This window comes from Quercus lobata, unplaced genomic scaffold (genome assembly GCF_001633185.2).
Source record: "Quercus lobata isolate SW786 unplaced genomic scaffold, ValleyOak3.0 Primary Assembly Scq3eQI_53, whole genome shotgun sequence".
Classification (NCBI taxonomy): Eukaryota; Viridiplantae; Streptophyta; class Magnoliopsida; order Fagales; family Fagaceae; genus Quercus; species Quercus lobata.
This window is the reverse complement of record NW_022154704.1, coordinates 677,747-687,292: the sequence shown is the minus strand read 5'-3', so window position 1 is coordinate 687,292 and position 9,546 is coordinate 677,747. Positions and strand designations below refer to the sequence as shown.

At 34.0% G+C, this 9,546-nt stretch overlaps 1 long non-coding RNA gene across 2 annotated transcripts; it reads left to right on the top strand.

Annotated features, from left to right (window-relative positions):
• The first annotated feature begins 3,349 nt into the window (after nucleotides 1-3,349).
• LOC115972841 lies at nucleotides 3,350-8,011 on the top strand. Of its 2 annotated transcripts, none has more exons than XR_004087547.1 (3): nucleotides 3,350-3,959; nucleotides 4,309-4,363; nucleotides 7,828-8,011. It is a non-coding gene; the product is annotated as an uncharacterized LOC115972841 (long non-coding RNA). The 2 variants fall into 2 exon arrangements; XR_004087546.1 differs by lacking the exon at nucleotides 7,828-8,011 and adding an exon at nucleotides 6,193-6,448.
• Nucleotides 8,012-9,546: the final 1,535 nt, after the last annotated feature.

The following is a 9,546-nucleotide window of genomic DNA, read 5'->3' as shown; positions in this document are numbered from 1 at the left end:
AACAAGAGTTTGAGCGACCATAAAGAGTGACATCTAAATCATAGAGCCATGGTCGTCCCAAAATTATGTGTCCTACATCCATTGGAATCACATCACATGAAATCTGAGCCTTGTATGAGAGGATATGAATAGGAACAAGACACCTATCCTTGATGGTGATAGATGAATCATCTACCCAAGAAACCTTATAGGGCTTAGGATGTGCAACTAACTTCAAACCTAGGAGGGAGACAAGTTTAGAAGAAACTGCATTAATGCAACTTCCACTGTCAATGATAACCTTGCAATTTGTGGTTCCACACTTGACAAAGGTTTGGAAGATAGTATTTCTTTTCCAATCATCACTTTCTTCGGACTGTGCTAGAGCACACCTAACAACACTCATTACAGGAGTATCAAGACTACCTTTGTTGAGGTTATCAAAAGATGGTAGGGCTCTAATGCAAGCTAATTGGGTGGGATCATCCTCTCCTATTTCTACAATGTCTTTAATGTTAGGCTCATAGACTACTTCTTCTACCTCTTCCTCTCCGTCCAATTCTTCAATCAACAAAGTCTTATTAGGACATTGGGCAGCCATATGACCAAAGCCTTGACACTTAAAGCACTGGATTCTAGAATTTGGCCTAAATGTCTCTCTAACCACACCCTTCCCTTTGTCTTCTGGGCGTAAGGGCCTATTGTTGGGATTGGGTTTAGTTTGAGGACCTTGTTGGTATCTACCCTGAGGATTTTCTTCTATGTGTAAGGGTCTGTTGTTGAGATAAGGCCTATTTTGGGTACCTTGGAGGTATCTACCTTGGGGACCATCAAAATTGTTGCGAGGCAACATGCGATTGTCAAATCTCCTTCCACTTTGGGGCCTAGGGATCAGCTCTAAATCTTGCACTAAGATATAAGCATCATCAAGAGTTGAGATTTGTCGAGCCACCAATTCTCTTTGAAGATCATAATTGAGGCCTTTCCTAAATCTACTCAAGGTAATTGGCTCATCCTCAGTTGCATTGCTACGTATCCTGTACTCTTCAAATTGTTCTACATACTCAGTAGCAGACCTATTGTCTTGTCTCAAATCATGCCATTGATCCAACAAGTTGCCTTGATGAGAGACTGGGAAGTACTTTTCATTGAGCTTGGCCTTCATTTCTTCCCAAAGAGTTATGGGTGGTTGGCGGGTCTTACGGAGGTGGTTGACAACACTATCCCAATGGAGTTTTGCTCTTCCTACAAGTTTCATTTTGGCAAACCTAACCTTTCTATCCTCAGACAGTTCATACCACTCAAAAAAATGATCCATCTCTCGCACCCAATCATTGTAGACCTGAGGGTTCCTAACACCATCGAAGGTAGGGGCCTCTACTTTGATATGCTTAGCGGAGTTGTCTTCATTGTCTCTATGGTCTTGCCTAGGGTGAGGGCCATGTCTATTATTATTTCTTCCATTATGTGCATTTTCCTCGTCATACCTAGCCTCTAAGTGGCCTAGACGGGCAGTAAGCTCTGCAATGGCTTGTCTTAATTCATCTTGGGGAGGAGGATCCATGTTTAGGCGGGATTGAGGACTAGACTGGGGTTCAGAACTAGACTTTGATTTGGAATTAGACTGTTCTTCAGAACTAGTTACTAGACGACCACTACGCAAATGCATGCAAAGAGATCAACAAACTAATTCTAGCAAGTGAATAGTAAGGATAATACTCAAGTTAAATTATATGAGAAGAGAAGTCATGAATTCCACAGGTTGTTGCATTCAAGCAGTACTAGCTTCAACAAGAATTAAATTAAAAGGACCTAATTATGACAATGTGATTAGGCTAGTTCAACCACTAATACTAAGAAGTAATTACTTTAAAGGATTTTTTTTTGGATTTTTTTTTTTTTTTTTTTTTTTTTTTTTTTTTTTTTTTTTTTTTTTTTTTTTTTTTTTTTTTCTAAAATAAAATACTAAAAGAAAATAAACCAGCAGCTAAAATAACAAAGTCATGTGGAAGTTTAAGCAAAACAAAGGACAAAGGCAGTAGCATGTGACTGATATAAAATTGAGGCACATAGTAGACATATTGATATTAAATTTGAAAGTACATTTCAATTCATTAAGATAGGAAAGTTCACACCTTGGATGGGCTGACTTAACAACCTGGCCTCACTGGACAGTGGGTCACACCACTAACAATGGTGAAAGTGGGCTTGTGGTTTCCACATGTAGTGAACGTGGAGCCTTCTGAGAATTCTGCCTGCTTTGTGGACCTGACTTGACTTTTTTTTTACAATAAAGAAAGGTCAACAAATATAAAACTAAAGCCTATCTAGTGCAAAACAGTAGCACGTCAAAACTGAAAATTACACAGGAAGCTGAAAAAACGAGAAAACAGAAGGAAAACTAAAAGAGAAGGAATCGTCGCTTCGCACGTCACGGCGAAGAGGCAATGCGTGATCATCGGCGTTCACCACATCGTGGGTGCGCGATGGTGAAGATCGGAGCTGGTGAGTCAGTCGTGGAGCGATGGTGACGGCGTGTCGGCGGCGGCTGTTGGTGATGATTTCGCGGCGGGTTGTGATTGGCGTCATTCCGTGTGGTGGATTGGTGGTGGTGTGCTTTCACTCTCTCTGTCTCTGTCTCTATCTGGTGGATTGAAAGTTGTGAATCTGAATTTTTTTTTTTTTTTTTTTTTTTTTTTTTTTTTTTTTTTGTGATCAGAGGCGGGCACGGATGGTGGTCAACGGTTTGGGAGGTGTTGCTGGCTTCTCTGTTGGCTTGGGAATGAAAAACTCATGTGGGGCTGCAGGGTATATACGGGTTGCCGGGGTTGGCTTGCAGATCTCGTGAGGTAGGGATTTGGGTTGTTTTGGTTTGCAAATCTCATGGGGTAAGTATTTGAGTAATGGCATGTCTGGAGGTTGATTTGTTTGTTGATGGTGAATGTGGTTGTGGGATGTCAGTCGTGATTTTGGTTACTGAAAGGGGAGATCGGGTTGGGCTCTGATACCAAGTTGATGTAGGACAACCTAGGCTTCCCACCTAGATTAGTCCCACCGTAAAACCTTAGGCTTCCCACCTAAGGTGTTTGGAATCACCACCAAACAAATCAATGAAAATAATCTCAATAATAGTAATAATCTGTAAAAAAACAAAAGGAACCGTCTGGAGCTTTATATACAGCTTCCAGGAATCATAATGATAAAGATAAACTCTCCTAAACAAATCCTAAACAATCTCAAATACTGGTACGATAATCCTAACAATCTCAAATACTAATCCAATACTAAAGATAAACCCAAATAAAGATAACATAAGTGATAAAGATAATCCCAACAGATGTGTCATCATGTGGTGTCCGCACCAGTAAGTTTCAAGTTCTGCTTTTTTTGCTATCTAGGTTTTTTTAGTAGATTTGGTTTAGCTTTAGCTTAATTGCCTGTTTGGTTTTATTTGTATAATTGTTTAGGTATGTGTTAATGAAGATTTTTTATTTTATTTTATTCTTTATAAGTTATTGAGTTTATCAAATCTGAAAAAACACAGAGCTCAGGAAAACAAAAAGAGAAAGCTATTTATTCAAAAAAATTCTCTTAGTATTGGGTGTTTGCATTTGGACCCACAATAAGTATATTAGCCAGTCAGTTGACCAAATGGCCAAATCACTAACACACTAGCACTAGACTAGGTGTAGAACATCAATCTGTGAATAGTGCTATTTAGAATCAATTCCCGTCTTATGAACTAGTAAATGTCTTATGGACTTGCATATTATTGCTGTCATGAATTTTTATGTTACCAAATGTGGTCTAAATTTGCTGAATTTTATGATTAGTTACAATTGTTTTCTTATTAGCTTGCTATACTTTTTGCACAAATTCTTTTATTTATGGATATGCTTATTTACCTATGTTGATTTCAAGGGAGGGTGGCACTAACAAATTGTTACTTTCTAATTGGAAGAGTTAAGAGTTCCAATATGGTCAGTATATTTTGTTTTAGTATGTCTAATCTTTTTAGAATATTTGAAAATGAACCAAATGCTAAAATCTTAAATTGGGTTTCATGACTTAGTTTTGGGTATTTTGGTTGGAGTTTTAGTTTTTTGGGTTAGATTTGTATTTTGGTTTGGGTTTCTATATCAAAGCCAGAATTTTTTCCTTTCCTTCGATTTGATTATAACTAAGATTTATGACTTAGTTTTGGGTATTTTGGTTCAGTTTAGGTTTTTGGGATAGATTTGTGTTTTGGGTTTTTGGGTTTCTGTATCAAAGCTTTGTCTTTTTAGTTTATATTCTCTATTTGTGTTTTAACGTCGTGAATGATTTCAGGAATATAGCACAAACGCAGAAGATTAACCTCAAGTCGAACAGTGGACCTATCAAGGTAAAAAAGAACCTTTGTTTGGGTTTTCTTAATGCTATAGTTAATTATTTATTTATTTATTTTTAAGAATTCCGTAAGAAACTTTTATTGAAAAAAACACATAAGCTCTTGCACCTTCAAGAAAGAATAGCAACAAAAGCCTCCAAAACAAATGTATTTACAAAAACTTAACAATACTACTAACCCATCTAACAAATTATGTGCCTAGAATTTGGTGATAATTTGTTAATCCAGTTACAGATTTTAATAAATACAAATTGATCCCTCCAATCTCGGATTGAAGCCTGATACATAATCTCTTCATGCTATAAAATAAGTTGTCGTGTATCACCTGCGATTTTTTTATTTATTTATTTTTATACTGTTTGTTCAATAATGTGTATGTGTTTTTCTTTCTACTATGCATTTTAAATTTTATACTTATGTGGGAAAGGGTCAAAAAGAAAGAAAGAAAAATTTAGGAATAGGGAGGACATGGTATGTGTAGAGTGTCTCAGGTGAATTTGGAGAACTATGTTGAATCATTCATACATTAAGAAGTTTCTTCCTGCCTAAAATTTTATTTTAAAAAAAAAAAAAAAATGAAATTGATGTAGAAATAATAGTCTATCTGAAGTGAAGGAAATGTCTATAGTTAGTGAAAAGAAGGAATTTTAGCACCAATCATGTTCTCTAATGTATAAGTCTAACTAATTGATGTGTTTAAATTTGTTCAAAATGAGATTTTAGATGCAATTCCTCCAGCATGTATGTGCTTCAACTTTGGACAGATTTTGTAAAAATTTCTAAAGAACCATTTGAATTACCACTTATCAAAAAAATAAAACTGCTTGAATTACAAGAATTATGTGCTTTTAATTATTAATAAAAATTTGATTGACACTATGGTGCTTATGACCATTACACACTTGAAACTTCCATGGTGGAAATTTGGTGGCTGGGATTGTAAGATGCATTCTTAGAATTCGGACTACAAAAGATGCAAAGTGTAACTTGGAAGGGAAAAAATATGTATTTATTTATTTTTTCCAATTTTGTTTAGGTTCTTTTGTTCTTTTATGGCTTTTAGGGATTTAATTTAGATGGTATTTGTGTATTAAAAGTTGCAATTATTAACTATGTTCGATGCATTTTTATCTATTTAAGAATAGAACATTAATCTTAGGCATCTACATTCCAATTTGGATTTCCCTAGCAGAGGCGTAAGTGATTCTGTCGCTTAGTGCTAAGTGTTAGCTATAAAAGATCTTATAATACTTTTAGGTACATCCGAATTCTTTTGAACTATCAGCTATGCTTTCTCTTATCAATTAGTTACTCTATCAAAGTCATTTAGATTCAAACCATCAAATTTAGAGAATTTAAGGTGCTTTTTTTTTTTATTTTTTTATTTTCATAAAGGTTTGATTTTGGTTTTTCCACATTTAAATTTTTCTTCTTAAAGTGTTTCTACTAATAGAAATTAAAATATTGTTTCTTTGTATCTATATGTTGGAATTTTACCTTTTAATATTATTGAATATGCTCTCCTTAGTTTTCGTGATTGTTATAGATCAATAGAAATAGTTTGAATGGATTATGAATATAGGTGCACTTCTACTATTGAAAGAATTTTTTGGAACGTGGGGCTCAAAAGGTTGTATTAGTTTCTATCTTTTCAAAGGTTATGTTTAAATAGGTCTTCATTATGCTATTTCCTCGAGTAGGACAACAATCACCTTTTACCATACCAATGAATCTAGTTTGTTCCTATTGTGTATACCTTTGGAGTTGGCATGTTCAAGATGGACTACATTTGTGGGGTTTCATATGTGCTATAGTTTTTGCAGGTGAATGGTGATGTTTCAATTCATCCGAGTGAAATAGAGTTGGCACTTCAGTGCATCATGGCCAGAATATGGCTAATCTAACTAAATTGTTTTTTGGCTAAAGAGATCTTAGACTCAATTTTCTGCTATTGGGGAATTTTGAACTTCTGGCATTGTTATTGAACCTGACTCTATATTACACAATTGTCATTTTTGTTTTTTTGAAGTGATTGACATTAACAAGCCTTTATTAAAAATATTAACTGTTGTGCATCATGCTGAGTGCCTTAAATATGTTAGAAGCTTTTGGAACTTCAGAAAAAGATGGGAACATGTTTATAGGTTTTAATATTTTCACCCAATATACGGTCAAGAGTGTAAAAAGTATACTTACAAGTAGAACAAATGATGGACGTACTGCATTACCCAAATGAATTTCAATGAATTTTATTATATTGTTATGTTAAATTGATGGTATTTTAAATATGTTAAATGTTCCCGCACATTGTGCGGGTTAAATGCTAGTAATATATAAGGGATAAAACCTTTTTTTGTCTCTACATTTTCACACGATTCTCACTTTGATCCTTAACTTTTTTTTTTTTCATTGATTTTAGTCCCTATCCTGAAAAACGCGTCTCATTTTTGTCCCTGCCATTACATCAGAGACAGAATTTGCACAGCTGGCAAACGATATAAGTTAAGAACATTAAAATAATAACAAATTTTTTATTTTAACATTAAAAAATGCCACATCAACATTTAAATTTAAAAACTAATTTATCAATTTTAACTAAAAAATAAAAAATAAAAACATAATTAAAAACCAAAAACCCCGTGAATCAAGATCTAAATGTATTTAGAACAAGAACAACAAAAATACAAGAACCCAACCCAGATTTAAATACAAGAACAACATTTCAGTCTTTCATTTTAAATAAAATAAAATTTTAGTTATCATTTAATTATTTAAATAATAATTGTTCTTCCTCCAAGAACATGGTTGCCCAGAAAATAAGAAATTCAACATTTTCTTCTCTTTTCTTGCATTTTCTTAGCATCCAAACATTTTTTACTTTTCTTTTTTTTTTTTTGTAAGAAACTTGTTCTTCATGTTCTTCATGAATTTTTGGAGCACTTAAGGCAATAGAAGTGAGAAATCAAAGTCGTGACTCAAACTGAATTAGTTCTCTCCTTCCATTTGGTGGGAAATTTTTAAAGCAACCAAAGGAACTCCAAAAAAAAAAAAAAAAAAACTCTCATTTCCACTCACCCAAAACCCCATCACAGCAAACAACAATATTCACAAGAAACTTCAACAAATAAGAACACCCAGCAACAAAGAATAACATTAGTAGAAAGAAAATAACCTTAATCTGTACCAAATTCCCAAAACCCACATACATAGCTGAAGCCCACATCCAAGTTGTTTTTGAGATAAACCCAAATCTAAACCATTTTGAAGCCAATCAACCATTACTCCCTTGAAAACCCAAAAATCAAAATAAAAATAATTTGTAGACCAGAGAGCTTCAACCTTCAGCTCTATGCCCTCCATCGCTGGATCATCTTTCTCATCCTTCTGGCTAGTCCTCCACCTCTGTCATGAGGCAGATCAACCTTTTATTGATTTGGATCTTGACTCTTGACTTGTAGATCGGCCGTGTATTGATTTGGTTGCTGTAACAGCATGGCGGGCGGCGGCCCAACACAAAACCAGTGAAGTTGTGGATTTGAGAGGACAAGGGAGAGAGGAAAAGAGAGACAGAGAGGATGGGATTGTGTGGGTTTTAATGGAAAGGAGAGGATGAAAGATTGAAATGTTGTTCTTGTATTTAAATCTGGGTTGTTTCTCCAAAAAAAAAATAAAAAGTATTTAAATCTGGGTTGGGTTCTTGTATTTTTGTTGTTCTTGTTCTAAATACATTTAGATTTTGATTCACGGGGTTTTTGGTTTTTAATTATGTTTTCAGTTTATTTTTTTAGTTAAAATTGATAAATTAGTTTTTTAAATTTAAATACTGATGTGGCATTTTTTAATGTTAAAATAAAATTTTTATTATTATTTTAATGTTCTTAAGTTATGTCGTTTGCCAGTTGTGCGAATTCCGTCTCTGATGTAATGGCAGGGACAAAAATGAGACGCATTTTTTAGGATATGGACTAAAATCGGTGGAAAAAAAATTAGGGACCAAAGTGAGAATCATGTGAAAATATAGGGACGAAAAAGGGTTTTATCCCAATATATAATTATAGTTGAGTTTTAGAAACAAACCATGGTTTGTCAATTAACTATCTTCTATTTATAAAAAGTAGCTACAGTCTTATCAATTAATTTTTTTGAAGCATTTATTAAATAATTATTAAGATATTTTAGTTAAGATTAAACTCTATTTCTTTGTGTTTTAAAATAGTTTAATTATTTTGATTTTATTAATTTGTGTTTTAAAATAGTAAACTTAAACAGTACACACCGTGCTTGCACGGCCAAAATGGCCCATTAGCATTAATTTTTGAAATATTTAGCAACAGAGCACTGTTTCGGAAATAATTAGGGAAATACCACTTTTTCCGAAAACGCCGCTATAGGGCCCGAAAACGTCACTATAGGGCTTAAAAAACGCCACTATAGGGCCCCTTGAACCTGTTATAAGACTTATAAAAAAATTTTGCAGGAAAACGCCGCTATAGGGCCCAAAAACGTCACTATAGGGCTTAAAAATGCCACTATTGGGCCCCTTGAACCTGTTATGGGACTTATAAAAAATTTTTGCAGGAAAACGCCGCTATAGGGCCCAAAAACGTCACTATAGGGCTTAAAAACGCCACTATAGGGCCCCTTGAACCTGTTATGGGACTTATAAAAAAATTTTGCAGGAAAACGCCGCTATAGGGCCCGAAAAAGTGGTATTTTCCTAATTATTTCCGAAACAGTGTTCTGTTACTAAATATTTCAAAAATTAATGCTAATGGGCCATTTTGGCCGTGCTTGCACCAAGTTTCTTAATATATATATATATATATATATTTTTTTTTTTTTGAGAAGAGGTTTCTTAATATTTGTATGTATCACTTGTAAAATTAATATGTTTTTGATATGTGACTTATTATATATTCAAGCACTTCTAAACTTTAGGGTGTAGTTTTTTTTTTTTTTTTTTTTTTTTTTTTTTTTTTTTTCAAATACATAAAATTTTTATCTTCACAGGCTTGTTTTTTTTTTTTTTTTTTTCAAATACATAAAATTTTTATCTTCACAGGCTTGCAGGGTACAATGGATTATCCTCTCTCCTCTCCGGGAAGGCGATGAAAACAATAATTTCTATGTTGCGTTCAGAATTCAGATTCTCAGCACATTGCGGTAGCAGGATGATA